The sequence below is a fragment of the Triticum dicoccoides genome, chromosome 3B, assembly GCF_002162155.2.
Source record: "Triticum dicoccoides isolate Atlit2015 ecotype Zavitan chromosome 3B, WEW_v2.0, whole genome shotgun sequence".
In the NCBI taxonomy this organism is placed as follows: domain Eukaryota; kingdom Viridiplantae; phylum Streptophyta; class Magnoliopsida; order Poales; family Poaceae; genus Triticum; species Triticum dicoccoides.
Genome location: NC_041385.1, coordinates 837803845 through 837820861, shown reverse-complemented (window position 1 = coordinate 837820861; position 17017 = coordinate 837803845). Strand labels below are relative to the sequence as shown.

Here is a 17017-nt window from a genome sequence, read left to right as displayed (position 1 = left end):
ACCTTTTGTCACTTCCATAATCGAGAAACATATCCTTATACCACTAAGGATAATTTTGACCGCTGTCCAGTGATCTACTCCTAGATCACTACTGTACTCCCTTGTCAAACTGAGTGGTGGGGTATAGAATAGATCTGGTATATAGCATGGCATATTTTATAGAACCTATGGCTGAGGCATAGGGAATGACTTTCATTCTGTTTCTATCTTCTGGCGTGGTCGGGCTTTGAGTCTTACTCAATTGCACACCTTGTAACACAGGAAAGAACTCTTTCTTTGACTGTTCCATTTTGAACTACTTCAAAATCTTGTCAAGGCATTTACCCATTGAAAAAGCTTATCAAGCGTCTTGATCTATCTCTATAGATCTTGATGCTCAATATGTAAGCAGCTTTACCGAGGTCCTTCTTGGAAAAACTCCTTTCAAATACTCCTTTATGCTTTATAGAATAATTCTACATTATTTCCGATCAACAATATGTCATTCACATATACTTATCAGAAATGTTGTATTGCTCCAACTCACTTTCTTGTAAATACAGGCTTCACCGCAAGTATGTATAAAACTATATGCTTTGATCAACTTATCAAAGCGTATATTCCAACTCCGAGATGCTTGCACCAGTCCATAGATGGATAGCTGGAGTTTGCATATTTTGTTAGTACCTTTAGGATTGACAAAACCTTCTGGTTGCATCATATACAACTCTTCTTTTAAGAAAACCATTAAGGAATCCAGTTTTGACATCCATTTGCCAGATTTCATAAAATGTGGCAATTGCTAACTTGATTCGGACAGACTTTAAGCCTCGCTACAGTTGAGAAAATCTCATTGTAGTCAACAGCTTGAACTTGTCAAAAACCTTTTGCGACAAGTCGAGCTTTGTAGATAGTAACACTACTATCAACGTCTGTCTTCCTCTTGAAGATCCATTTATACAATATGGCTTGCCGATCATCGGGCAACTCCACCAAAGTCCACACTTTGTTCTCATACATGGATCCCATCTCAGATTTCATGGCCTCAAGCCATTTCGCGGAATCTGGGCTCATCATCGCTTCCTCATAGTTCATAGGTTCATCATGGTCTAGTAACATGACTTCCAGAATAGGATTACCGTACCACTCTGGTGTGGATCTTAATCTGGAAGATCTACAAAGTTCGGTAGTAACTTGATATGAAGTTTTATGATCATCATCATTAGCTTACTCACTAATTGGTGTAGGAATCACTGGAACTGATTTCTATGATGAACTACTTTCCAATTCGGGAGAAGGTACAAATTACCTTATCAAGCTCTACTTTCCTCCCACTCACTTCTTTTGAGAGAAACTCCTTCTCTAGAAAGGATCCGTTTTTAGCAACGAATATCTTGCCTTCGGATCTGTGATAGAAGGTGTACCCAATAGTTTCCTATGGGTATTCTATGAAGACGCACTTCTCCGATTTGGGTTTGAGCTTATCAGGATGAAACTTTTTTCACATAAGCATCACAGCCCCAAACTTTAAGAAACGACAACTTGGATTTCTTGCTAAACCACAGTTCATATGGTGTCATCTCAACGGATTTAGATGGTGCCCTTTTAACGTGAATGCAGCTGTCTCTAATGCATAACCCCAAAACGACAATGGTAAATCAATAAGTGACATCATAGATCGCACCATATCCAATAAAGTGCGGTTACGACGTTCGTACACACCATAACGTTGTGGTGTTCCAGGTGGCGTGAGCTGTGAAACTATTCCACATTGTTTTAATTGAAGACCAAACTCGTAACTCAAATATTCATCTCCACGATCAGATCGCAAAAACTTTATTTTCTTGTTACGATGATTTTCCACTTCACTCTAAAATTCTTTGAACTTTTAAACTATTTCAGACTTATGTTTCATCAAGTAGATATACCCATATCTGCTTAAATCATCTGTGAAGGTCAGAAAATAACGATACTCGCCATGAGCCTGAATACTCATTGGTCTGCATACATCAGCATGTATTATTTCCAACAAGTTTGTTGCTCGTTCCATTGTTCCGAAGAATGGAGTTCTAGTCATCTTGCCCAAAAGGCACGGTTCGCAAGCATCAAATGATTCATAACCAAGTGATTCCAAAAATCCATCTTTATGGAGTTTCTTCATGCGCTTTACACCGATATGACCCAAACGGCAGTGCCACAAATAAGTTGCACTATCATTATTAACTTTGCATCTTTTGGCATCAATATTATGAATATGTGTATCACTACGATCGAGATCCAATGAACCATTTTCATTGGGTGTGTAACCATATAAGGTTTTATTCATGTAAACAGAACAACAGTTTATTCTCTTACTTAAATGAATAACCGTATTGCAATAAACACGATCAAATCATATTCATGCTCAACGCAAACACCAAATAACATTTATTTAGGTTCAACACTAATCCCGAAAGTATAGGGAGTGTGCGTTGATGATCATATCAATCTTGGAACTACTTCCAACACTCATCGTCACTTTACCCTTAACTAGTCTCTGTTTATTCTGCAACTCCTGTTTCGAGTTACTACTCTTAGCAACTGAACCAGTACCAAATACCGAGGGGTTGCTATAAACACTAGTAAAGTTCACATCAATAAGCTGTATATCAAATATACCCTTGTTCACTTTGCCATCCTTCTTATCCACCAAATATTCAGGGCATTTCCGCTTCCAGTGACCATTTCCTTTGCAGTGTAAGCACTCAGTTTCAGGCTATGGTCCAGCTTTGGGCTTCTTCGCAGGAGTGACAACTTGCTTGTCTTTCCACTTGAAATTCCCTTTCTTTCCCTTTGCCCTTCTCTTGAAACTAGCGGTCTTGTCAATCATCAACACTTGATGCTCCTTTTTGATTTCTACCTTCGTTGATTTCAACATCACGAAGAGCTCAGGAATCATTTTTGTCATCCCTTGCATACTATAGTTCATCACGAAGTTCTAGTAACTTAGTGATGGTGACTAGAGAATTCTGTCAATCACTATCTTATCTGGAAGATTAACTCCCACTTGATTCAAGCGATTGAAGTATCCAGACAATCTGAGCACATGCTCACTAGTTGAGTGATTCTCCTCCATCTTTTAGCTATAGAACTTGTTGGAGACTTCATATCTCTCAACTCGGGTATTTGCTTGAAATATTAACTTCAATTCCTGGAACATCTCATATGGTCCATGATGTTCAAAACATCTTTGAAGTCCCGATTCTAAGCCATAAAGCATGGTGCACAAAACTATCAAGTAGTCATCATATTGAGCTAGCCAAACGTTCATAACATTTGCATCTGCTCCTGCAATAGGTCTGTCACCTAGCGGTGCATTAAGGACATAATTCTTCTGTGCAGCAATGAGGATAAACCTCAGATCGCGGATCCAATCCGCATCATTGCTACTAACATTTTTCAACACAATTTTCTCTAGGAACATATCAAAATAAACATATGAAAGCAACAACGCAAGCTATTGATCTTACAACATAATTTGCAAAATACTAGCAGGACTAAGTTCATGATAAATTAAAGTTCAATTAATCATATTACTTAAGAACTCCCACTTAGACAGACATCTCTCTAGTCATCTAAGTGATCACGTGATCCAAATCAACTAAACCATATTCGATCATCACGTGAGATGGAGTAGTTTTCAATGGTGAACATCACTATGTTGATCATATCTACTATATGATTCACGCTCGACCTTTCGGTCTCCGTGCTCTGAGGCCATATCTGCATATGCTAGGCTCGTCAAGTTTAACCTCAGTATTCCGCGTGTGCAAAACTGGCTTGCACCCGTTGTAGATGGACGTAGAGCTTATCACACCCGATCATCACGTGCTGTCTGGGCACGATGAACTTTGGCAACGGTGCATACTCAGGGAGAACACTTCTTGATAATTAGTGAGAGATCATCTTATAATGCTACCGTCAATCAAAGCAAGAATAAGCTGTATAATAGATAAACATCATATGCAATCAAAATATGACATGATATGGCCATGATCATCTTGCGCCTTTGATCTCCATCTCCAAAGTACTGTCATGATCTCTATCGTCACCGGCACGACACCATGATCTTCATCATCTTGATATATATCAATGTGTCATCACATGGTTGTCTCACCAACTATTCCTCTTGCAACTATTGCTATCGTATAGCGATAAAGTAAAGCAATTATTTGGCACTTGCATCTTATGCAACAAAGAGACATCCATAGGGCTTCTGCCAGTTGCCGATAACTTCAACAAAACATGATCATCTCATACAACAACTTATATCTTATCACGTCTTGACCATATCACATCACAACATGCCCTGCAAAAACAAGTTAGACGTCCTCTACTTTGTTGTTGCAAGTTTTACGTGGCTGCTACGGGCTTAAGTAAGAACCAATCTCACCTACGCATCAAAACCACAACGATAGTTTGTCAAGTTGGTGTTGTTTTAACCTTCGCAAGGACCGGGCGTAGCCACACTCGGTTCAACTAAAGTTGGAGAAACTGACACCCGCTAGCCACCTGTGTGCAAAGCACGGCGGTAGAACCAGTCTCGCGTAAGCGTACGTGTAATGTCGGTCCAGGCCGCCGAACCAAAGTATGACATGCTGGTAAGCAGTATGACTTATATCGCCCACAACTCACTTGTGTTCTACTCGTGCATATAACATCAAATCATAAAACCTAGGCTCGGATGCCACTGTTGGGGAACGTAGTAATTTCAAAAAAATTCCTACTCACACGCAAGATCATGGTGATGCATAGCAACGAGAGGGGAGAGTGTTGTCTACGTACCCTCGTAGACCGAAGCGGAAGCATTGACGCAACATGGAGGAAGTAGTCGTACGTCTTCCCGGTCCTACCGATCCAAGCACCGTTACTCCGGCACCTCCGAGTTCTTGACACACGTACAGCTCGATGACGCACCCTGAGCTCCGATCCAGGAAAGCTTCGGGGAGGAGTTCCGTCAGCACGACGGCGTGGTGACGATCTTGATGTTCAACCATCGCAGGGCTTCGCCTAAGCACCGCTACAATATGACCGAGGTGTAATATCGTGGAGGGGGGCACCGCACACGGCTAAGGAACGATCACGAAGATCAACTTGTGTGTCCATGGGGTGCCCCCTGCCCCGTAAGGGTTGGCCCTCTCTATGGCGCGCCCTAGGGAGTCCTACTCCCACCGGGAGTAGGATTCCCTTTTTCCTAGTCCAACTAGGAGTCCTTCCATGTAGTAGGAGTAGGAGACAAGGAAGGGGAAAAGAGAAGGGAAGGAAGGAGGGGGCGCAGCCCCTCCCCCTAGTCCAATTCGGACTAGGCCTTGGGGGGCGCGCGGCCTGCCCTAGGCAGGCCCTCTCTCTTTCCCGTATGGCCCAATAAGGCCCAATACTTCTCCCCGTATTCCCGTAACTCCCCGGTACTCCGAAAAATACCCGAACCATTCGGAACCTTTCCGATGTCCGAATATAGTCGTCCAATATATCGATCTTTACGTCTCGACCATTTCGAGACTCCTCGTCATGTCCCCAATCTCATCCGGGACTCCGAACTCCTTCGGTACATCAAAACACATAAACTCATAATATAACTGTCATCGAAACCTTAAGCGTGCGGACCCTACGGTTCGAGAACAATGTAGACATGACCGAGACACGTCTCCGGTCAATAACCAATAGCGGAACCTGGATGCTCATATTGGTTCCTACATATTCTACGAAGATCTTTATCGGTCAGACCGCATAACAACATACGTTGTTCCCTTTGTCATCGATATGTTACTTGCCCGAGATTCGATCGTCATTATCCAATACCTAGTTCAATCTCGTTACCGGCAAGTCTCTTTACTCGTTCCGTAATACATCATCTCGCAACTAACTCATTAGTTGCAATGCTTGCAAGGCTTAAGTGATGTGCATTACCGAGAGGGCCCAGAGATACCTCTCCGACATTCGGAGTAACAAATCCTAATCTCGAAATACGCCAACCCAACAAGTACCTTTGGAGACACCTGTGGAGCACCTTTATAATCACCCAGTTACGTTGTGACGTTTGGTAGCACACAAAGTGTTCCTCCGGTAAACGGGAGTTGCATAATCTCATAGTCATAGGAACATGTATAAGTCATGAAGAAAGCAATAGCAACATACTATACGATCGGGTGCTAAGCTAACGGAATGGGTCATATCAATCAGATCATTCAACTAATGATGTGATCCCGTTAATCAAATAACAACTCTTTGTCCATGGTTAGGAAACATAACCATCTTTGATTAACAAGCTAGTCAAGTAGAAGCATACTAGTGACACTCTGTTTGTCTATATATTCACACATGTATTATGTTTCCGTTTAATACAATTCTAGCATGAATAATAAACATTTATCAGGAAATAAGGAAATAAATAATAACTTTATTATTGCCTCTAGGGCATATTTCCTTCACTCAAAGCCCAACCTTTGTGGGACAAGGGTGAGAATGACCTGATTGCTAAAGGGGTCGAACCAGAGACATTGAACTGGCCAGACCGTTGCCGGACTTGGTTCTTCGGGGTTGGCGGAACCTTGGACCCTGTATCAGGGAAGTGCGTTTGGACGAAAGAGCAACTGCGAATACCCGTCATGAGTCTTCAGGAGTATATCAAGAAAGCGCAGCAAGGGACGTTCGTTCCAGACAGATAGAAGGACGAGCTCACAATGGCCCTCGGGAATCCTGAGCACCCTGGACGGACACGAGGCACGCCAGGCTCCGTTCTGTGGAAGGCTGGGTTTCCGGACGCAAGGGGTTATAAAAGCCAGGAGAGGACGAAGAAAGTGGAGCATAGCCAACTGCAAGCGCTGCACGAAAGGGTACAAGGGCTAGAGGAACAAGAAGCACATCGCAGCAAACGACCTGCTGAAGCTTCCCTTGAAGCTACCCCGCCATCTCAGCGGAGAAGCAGCGTGGCTTCCACCGAGCAGACTCAACAGCTGGAGCCTGTCTTCACGGCTCCTGCTAGCTACCCCGTGAATGCTATCACGGAGTCTCAACATTGCCACCTTATGGCGCGATGGATGACATTGAAAGTGAAGGCGGTTGTTGCCTCTGTTTTACCTACTGGACCTGGCACAACCTACCATGGCCGGTCGATTCCAGAAGGATATGCTAGGGTGATGGTGGATCAAATATTGGACGGATTTGAGGACCTTGAGCTTAACCACCCTACGGGTGAAGGGGAGATTCGGCTGGGTTCTTCTCTGAAGACACCATGCCTTTGGCAGAAGGAGCTCATCAACCTTCCGAACTGGACGCCTCCTCCTCCTCCTTCTCCTCCGGCTAGTTCGGGCACTCTGCTTCCTCCTCCGCCTCCTCCGGCGAGTGATTAGGGCACTCAGCCTCCTTCTCCGGCGCGTGGCGGCACTCCGCCTCCTTCTCCGCCTGCGCCGGCGCGCCCGAGCAGCCAGCCTCCTCCTTCTCCTCGTCAACAAGGGCGGAAGAGACCCGCCGCCGCTCCGGCTGCTCCGGCGCGTCGTCCTTCTACTTTGCCTCGTAAGAAAGGAAAGACAGCCGCAGCCGCTCCGTCTGCTCCGGCATTGATGTCTACTACACAACCTTCTTCTTGTAGACTTTGTTGGGCCTGCAAGTGCACAGGTTTGTAGGACAGTAGCAAATTTCCCTCAAGTGGACGACCTAAGGTTTATCAATTCGTAGGAGGCGTAGGATGAAGATGGTCTCTCTCAAGCAACCCTGCAACCAAATAACAAAGAGTCTCTTGTGTCCCCAACACACCCAACACAATCGTAAATTGTATAGGTGCACTAGTTCGGCGAAGAGATGGTGATACAAGTGCAAAATAGATAGTAGATAAAGGTATTTGTAATCTGAAATAATAAAAACAGCAAGGTAGCAAGTGGTAAAAGTGAGCGTAAACGGTATTGCAATGATAGGAAACAAGGCCTAGGGTTCATACTTTCACTAGTGCAAGTTCTCTAAACAATAATAACATAGATAGATCATATAACAAGCCCTCAACATGCAACAAAGAGTCACTCCAAGCCACTAATAGCGGAGAACAAACATAGAGATTATGGTAGGTACGAAAGCACCTCAAAGTTATTCTTTCAGATCGATCTATAAAAGAGTTCGTACTAGAATAAGACCTTAAGACACAAATCAACCAAAACCCTAATGTCACCTAGATACTCCATTGTCACCTCAAGTATCCGTGGGCATGATTATACGATATGCATCACACAATCTCAGATTCATCCAACCAACATAAAAGTACTTCAAAGAGTGCCCCAAAGTTTCTACCGGAGAGTCAACAACGTGTGCCAACCCCTATGCATAGGTTCCCAATGTCACGAAACCCGCAAGTTGATCACCAAAACATACATCAAGTGGATCGCAAGACATACATCAAGTGTTCTCATAAAAGACTCAATCCGATAAGATAACTTCAAAGGGGAAACTCAATTCATCACAAGAGAGTAGAGGGGGAGAAACATCATAAGATCCAACTACAATAGCAAAGCTCGGGATACATCAAGATCGTGCCATAGAGGGAACACGAGAGAGAACACGAGAGAGAGAGAGATCAAACAGATAGCTACTGGTACATACCCTCAGCCCCGAGGGTCAACTACTCCCTCCTCGTCATGGATAGCGCTGGGATGATGAAGATGGCCACCGATGATGGGATCCCCCTCCGGCAGGGTGCCGGAACGGGCTCCCGAGAGGTTTTTGGTGGCTACAGAGGCTTGCGGCGGCGGAACTCCTGATCTATCTTCTGTTCTGGAAGTTTTACGGTATGTAGGTATATATGGGTGCAAGGAGTACGTCGGTGGAGCTACGAGGGGCCCACGAGGCAGGGGGCGCACCCAGGGGGGCTTCCCCCACCCTCTTGGCCAGCTCCCGTATCTTCTGACATAGAGTCCAAGTCTATCTGGTGGCTTTCCTTCCAAAAATAACTTCCCCAGTTGATTTCGTTGCGTTTTGATTACGTCTGATATTCCTTTTCCCCGAAACACTGAAATAGGCATAAAACAACAAATCTGGGCTGGGCCTCCGGTTAATAGGTTAGTCCCAAAAATAATATAAAAGTGGAAAATAAAGCCCAATATTGCCTAAAATAGTAGATAAAGTAGCATGGAGCAATCAAAAATTATAGATACGTTGGAGACATATCAAGCATCCCCAAGCTTAATTCCTGCTCGTCCTCGAGTAGGTAAATGATAAAAAGAGAATTTTTTATGCGGAGTGATACTTTGGCATAATTTCAATGTAAACCTTCTTAATTGTGGTATGAATATTCAGATCCGAAAGATTCAAGACAAAAGTTCATATTGACATAAAAGTAATAATACTTCAAGCATGCTAATAAAGCAATTATGTCTTCTCAAAATAGCATGGCAAAAGAAAGTTCATCCCTACAAAATCATATAGTTAGGCTATGCTTCATTTTCGTCACACAAAGATGTTCCCAACTTCTATACCCCCGATGACAAGCCCAGCAATTGTTTCATACTTAAATAATCTCAAACTTTTTCAACCTTCACGCAATACATGAGCGTGAGCCACGGATATAGCACTATGGGTGGAATAGAATATGATGATGGGGATTGTGTGGAGAAGACAAAAAAGGAGAAAGTCTCACATTGACGAGGATAATCAACGAGCTATGGAGATGCCCATCAATTGATGTCAACATGAGGAGTAGGGATTGCCATGCAACGGATGCACTAGAGCTATGAATGCTCAACAAAAGAAAACTAGTGGCTATGCATCCAACTTACTTGCTCATGAAGACCTAGGGCATTTGAGGAAGCCCATCGTAGGAATATACAAGCCAAGTTCTATAATGAAAAATTCCCACTAGTATAAAAAAGACAACTTACGAGACTCACTACATGAAGAACAAGGTGCTACTTTGCAGCACAATATATGAGACTCACTACATGAAGAACAAGGTGCTACTTTGAAGCACAAGTGTGGAAAAAGAGATATTAGCATTGCCCTTTTTTCTTTTCTTTTTTTTCTTTTTCTTTTTTTGGGCCTTTTTTTTCTTTTGGCCTTTCTTCTTCTTTTTTTCTTTTGGGCAATGCTCTAATAATGATGATCATCACACTTCTATTGATTACAACATAAGGATTACAACTCGAAACTTAGAACAAGATATGACTCTATATGAATGCCTCCGGCGGTGTACCGGGATGGTGCAATGAATCAAGAGTGACATGTATGAAAAATAATGCATGGTGGCTTTGCCACAAATATGATTTCAACTACATGATCATGCAATGGCAATATGACAAAAGTAATGTATGTGATGAATATGATGATGGTGGAAGTTGCATGGCAATATATCTCGGAGTGGCTATGGAAATGCCATAATAGGTAGGTATGGTGGATGTTTTGAGGAAGATATAAGGAGGTTTATGTGTGATAGAGCGTATCGTATCACGGGGTTTGGATGCACCGGAGAAGTTTGCGCCAACTCTCAAGGTGAGAAAGGGAAATGCACGGTACCGAAGAGGCTAGCAAAGGCGGAAAGGTGAGAGTGTGTATAATCCATGGACTCAACATTAGTCAAAAGAACTCATATAAGTATTGCAAAGATTTAGAAGTCATCAAAAATCAAGTACTATGCGCATGCTCCTAGGGGGATAGATTGGTAGGAAAAGACCATCGTTCGTCCCCGACTGCCACTCATAAGGATGCACAAGCCAGGTACACTTCATGTTTCAAATTTGTTGCACAACTTTAACCATACGTGCATGCTACGGGACATGCAAACTTCAACACAAGCATTTCTCAAATTCATAATCACCCAACTAGTACGACTTTGATATTATCACCTCCATATCTCAAAACAATTATCAAGTATCAAACTTATCTTAGTATTCAATTCACTCAAAAGAAAGTTTCACATATCTTGAATACCAAGTATATTAACATTAAGCAGATTACCATGCTTTTGACGACTCTCAAAATAATCTAAGTGAAGCTTGAGAGATCAATAGTTTCTTTAAAACAAATCCACCACCGTGCTCTAAAAGATATAAGTGAAACACTAGAGCAAAAATTATCACGCTCAAAAGATATAAGTGAAGATCAATGAGTAGTCGAATAATTATGCAAAAACTTTAATCAAACAGCAAGCAAAGCTAAAGAAAACTACATTACAAGGATAGCACAACTCATGTGAAGAAGCAAAAACTTAGGCTCAACCGATACTAACCGATAGTTGTCGAAGAAGAAAGGTGGGATGCCTACCGGGGCATCCCCAAGCTTAGATGCTTGATACTTCTTGAAATATTATCTTGGTGTGCCTTGGGCATCCCCAAGCTTGAACTTTTGTGTATCCTTAATTCCCACTATAATAAATTTATCATAGCTTAATATTCAAAAAGATTCAATGTTATACCATTCTCTGACTTTTCTAGGGAATTTTTGCAACAACGGTAAACTTTCTGTTTTCAAACAGCAACATGCAAACTAGCAAAATAAGCATGGCAAAGGCTATCCTTGACTTTTTTTATTGAAACTAAAGATGCAAAACATTATTATAACTAACAGAAAGCAAAAACTAACAAAATAAAATGACGGTCCAAGCAAAACACATATCATGTGGTGAATAAAAATATAGCTCCAAGTAAAGTTACCGATGAACGAAGACGAAAGAGGGGATGCCTTCTGGGGCATCCCCAAGCTTAGTTGTTTGGTTGTCCTTGAATTTTACCTTGGGGTGCCTTGGGCATCCCCAATCTTAGGCTCTTTCCACTCCTTATCCCATAGTCCATCGAATCTTTACCCAAAACTTGAAAACTTCAACCACACAAAACTCAAAACAAAACTCGTAAGCTCTATTAGTATAAGAAAATTAAACCACCACTTAGGTACTGTAATGAACTCATTCTAAATTCATATTGGTGTAATATCTACTTTATTCTAACAACTCTATGGTTCATACCACTTAATACTAGCCATAGATGCATCAAAATAAGAAACAACACATAGAAAACAGAATCTGTCAAAAACAGAACAGTCTGTAGTAATCTGTATAAAACGTATACTTATGGAACCCCAACAATTATGAAATAAATTGCTGGACCTGAGAAATTTTTCTATTAATCATCTGCAAAAAGAATCAACCTAAAAGCACTCTCCAGTAAAAAATGGCAGCTAATCTCGTGAGCGCTAAAGTTTCTGTTTTTCACACCAAGATCGCATAAACTTCACCCAAGTCTTCCCAAAGGTTCTACTTGGCACTTTATTGAAACAAAAGCTATAAAACATGATTACTACAGTAGCATAATCATGTGGACACACAAAAACAGTAAGGATAAATATTGGGTTGTCTCCCAACAAGAGCTTTTCTTTATTGCCTTTCTAGCTAGGCATGATGATAGCAATGATGCTCACATAAAAGATAAGAATTGAAACATAACGGGAGCATCATGAAGAAAATGACTAGCACATTTAAGCCTAACCCACTTCCTATGCATAGGGATTTTGTGAGAAAACAACTTAGGGGAACAATAATCAACAAGCATAGGAAGGTAAAACAAGCATAGCTTCAAAACTTTAAGCAAATAGAGAGGAAACTTGACATTATTGCAATTCCTACAAGCATATGTTCCTCTCTCATAATAACTTTCAGTAGCATCATGAATGAATTCAACAATATAACCAGCACCTAAGGCATTCTTTTCATGATCTACAAGCATAGAAAATTTACTACTCTCCACATAAGCAAATTTCTTCTCATGAATAGTAGTGGGAGCAAACTCAACAAAATAACTATCATGTGATTGAAAATTAAGATCAAGATGACACGTTTCATGGTTATCATTATTCTTTAAAGCATACATGTCATCACAATAATCATCATAGATAGGAGGCATGCTTTCATCATAGTAAATTTTCTCATCAAAGCTTGGGGGACAAAAATTATCATATTCATCAAACATAGCTTCCCCAAGCTTGTGGCTTTGCATATCATTAGCATCATGGGTATTCAGGAAATTCATACTAACAACATTGCAATCATGCTCATCATTCACATATTTTATGCCAAGCAATCTATGTAATTCTTCTTCTAGCACTTGAGCACAATTTTCCTTTCCATCATTCTCACGAAAGATATTAAAAAGACGAAGCGTATGAGACAAACTTAACTCCATTTTTTGGTAGTTTTCTTTTATAAACTAAACTAGTGCTAAAACAAGAAACAAAAAGATTCGATTGCAAGATCTAAAGATATACCTTCAAGCACTAACCTCCCCGGCAACGACGCCAGAAAAGAGCTTGATGTCTACTACACAACCTTCTTCTTGTAGACTTTGTTGGGCCTACAAGTGCATAGGTTTGTAGGACAGTAGCAAATTTCCCTCAAGTGGATGAACTAAGGTTTATCAATCCGTAGGAGGCGTACGATGAAGATGGTCTCTCTCAAGCAACCCTGCAACCAAATAACAAAGAGTCTCTTGTGTCCCCAACACACCCAACACAATGGTAAATTGTATAGGTGCACTAGTTCGGCGAAGAGATGGTGATACAAGTGCAAAATAGATAGTAGATAAAGGTATTTGTAATCTGAAATAATAAAAACAGCAAGGTAGGAAGTGGTAAAAGTGAGCGTAAACGGTATTGCAATGATAGGAAACAAGGCCTAGGGTTCATACTTTCACTAGTGCAAGTTCTCTAAACAATAATAACATAGATAGATCATATAACAAGCCCTCAACATGCAACAAAGAGTCACTCCAAAGCCACTAATAGCGGAGAACAAACTTAGAGATTATGGTAGGGTACGAAACCACCTCAAAGTTATTCTTGCGGATCGATCTATAAAAGAGTTCGTACTAGAATAACACCTTAAGACACAAATCAACCAAAACCCTAATGTCACCTAGATACTCCATTGTTACCTCAAGTATCCGTGGGCATGATTATACGATATGCATCACACAATCTCAGATTCATCCAACCAACATAAAAGTACTTCAAATAGTGCCCCAAAGTTTCTACCGGAGAGTCAAGAACGTGTTCCAACCCCTATGCATAGGTTCCCAATGTCACGAAACCCGCAAGTTGATCACCAAAACATACATCAAGTGGATCGCAAGACATACATCAAGTGTTCTCATAAAAGACTCAATCCGATAAGATAACTTCAAAGGGGAAACTCAATTCATCACAAGAGAGTAGAGGGGGAGAAACATCATAAGATCCAACTTCAATAGCAAAGCTCTGGATACATCAAGATCGTGCCATAGAGGAAACACAAGAGAGAACAGGAGAGAGAGAGAGAGAGAGAGAGAGAGAGAGAGAGATCAAACACATAGCTACTGGTACATACCCTCAGCCCCGAGGGTCAACTACTCCATCCTTGTCATGGATAGCGCCGGGATGATGAAGATGGCCACCGGTGATGGGATCCCCCTCCGGCGGGGTGCCGGAACGGGCTCCCGAGAGGTTTTTGGTGGCTACAGAGGCTTGCGGCGGCGGGACTCCCGATCTATCTTCTGTTCTGAAAGTTTTATGATACGTAGGTATATATGGGTGCAGGGAGTACGTCGGTGGAGCTACGAGGGCCCCACGAGGCAGGGGGCGCGCCCCCCACCCACCTGGCCAGCTCCCGTATCTTCTGACATAGAGTCCAAGTCTATCCGGTGGCTTTCCTTCCAAAAATAACTTCTCCAGTTGATTTCGTTGCGTTTTGACTCCGTCTGATATTCCTTTTCCTCGAAACACTGAAATAGGCATAAAACAGCAAATCTGGGTTGGGCCTCTGGTTAACAGGTTAGTCCCAAAAATAATATAAAAGTGGAAAATAAAGCCCAATATTACCTAAAACAGTAGATAAAGTAGCATGGAGCAATCAAAAATTATAGATACGTTGGAGACGTATCAGGCATCTAGCAGTACAGCCATAGGTAGGCAATACAGATATGATCCTTCTCTGAAGACTCCAGAGAAGTTACCATACGAGAGGAGCCAGGAGGAAAACGCGAAGATCATGTAAGCCGAAGTGACCAACTTCTTTGAAGGGGTGAAAGCAAAGAAAAATCCACCTCCAGAGGAGAAGATAGATCTGGTAAAAGCGAAGCGTACTCTGGCTGCCCTGAAGAAACCACCAAAGTCTCCGGTGAAAGACAACTATGAGCGCATTCTTACAAAGTCATTTATCGAAGCGGAGCGGTCGGGAAGTACTGTCAGTGGTCAAAGGTTAGCAGAACGATGAGCTGGAAAAAAAGTTGCCTAGCTCGGCAAACAAACGAACCAATCGTTGCCCCCGCTCCAGGTGTCTAGCGTCGTCGCGAATCATCCGGGCGGGACAATGGTGCCCGGTTATATCGATCTTGGAGATTACCTGCCCGACGATGCACATTTTGATTTCCTGGAGGTGGACGAACACAAATACGTGTACAGGAAGCCTCTCATCAAAGATGAAAGATCTCTAACAACGATGATGCGAAGATTCCATGATTGGTATATGAAAACCTGCAGAGAGTCTGAGGGGAGGAATATTTTGACGCTAAGAGTTAGAGAGGAGCATGACCTCGTTGGAATTGAACTGTTGAATGTTCCATTTGAGGAGTTCTTCGAGTTTTTCAATCTAAAGGCCCTCGATAAGTTAATGATCACTTGCTACTACCTGTAAGTAGTACTACTTCTGTCATTAAGTCTCTATATATAGGTCAGCTCTTTCATTGCATGTATTTTTAATTATCCTCACTATATTATGCAGATTAAAGATCGCCGAATTGAAGAAAAGACAAATCGGTGATATTGGGTTCATTAACACAAATCTCATAGACGCATATATGGTTAAATTTCAGGCCAAAGATACCGAGACCAAGCTGCTATAGTCGTTTGTATTAAATCAAAACAAAGCTATAATACTCTTCCCTTACGAATTCAAGTGAGTGTTACTGTCTTGTGCATATTCGGTTTCCCTTATTAGTCCAGGTTATAGTAATGTAATTGATGAGTTATGCATGCATGCACAGGTTCCATCATATTCTCCTAGAGATTAAGCTTGAGCAGGGACTAGTAACCGTCTTAGACTCGACACGAAAAGATCCCAAGGAGTATGCGGACATGACTGCAATTCTAGAGAAGTAAGTTAAATCGATCATTATCGCACCATATCGGTAACTTTGTTCCTGTCCTGATATCAAGTAATTTTTTTTTGTCTGGCAGGGTTTGAAATAAATTCACCTCAAAAACTTCGGGACTGCCGAAGAAGCTGCAATTTAGACACCCGAAAGTAAGTACTATAGTAGCATATATGTTCCACACATCTCCTAGTGGTTCAAGCGCTAGTTTCATCAATACCATTTAGCATGCTTGCTAATTATCAGTTTGATTGACCTCTATTTCTTGTAAAGTGGTTGTGTCAAGAACAAGAGAATAATTACTATGGATACTACATTTGCGAGTCCATGCGCCACACGACCTGTGAGCGGGGCTACTCCGACAAACAATATGAAGTGCGTAAATAATAATATTCACAATTTTATTTATTACCATCATTTGTGTTCAGTTTCATTTATTCATATATATGTATTGACCTTCTTCAAATTAGATATGTCGGATGCGGGATAAACTCCTACCACCAGATCGTATGCGAGGAATTCAAGAGGAATTGGCGGCATTCTTTCTTGACCACGTGATTGCTAAAGACGAAGAATACCATGTGGACCCTGATCAGTTCGTTTTTAGTTAGGAGATTACATTGTAAGAGATACTTATATTGTATATATGTAGCCAGTAGCGTCGGATAGATATACGAGAACTTGTTGTTCGACCAATCTCTCAGAGAAGGAGAGGTGGTCGATATCACTTCTCTCTGTATGCATATGTTCATGACGATCTTCTGTTTCCTTCATTTGCTTACTAGCTAGCATGTCTAGTCTTCTCTATACGTATAGTACGTAGCATTGACCAAGCACGGAGATAAAAGAGGACACTTCTCTGTATTAATTAGCTAGCTAACACAATATATGAAACACCTAAATTAACCCCC

General features: G+C 41.7%; 1 pseudogene; it reads left to right on the top strand.

The window, feature by feature from the left end:
- LOC119278802 overlaps positions 1–17017 on the top strand; it is a 148162-nt pseudogene that overhangs the window by 38735 nt on the left and 92410 nt on the right.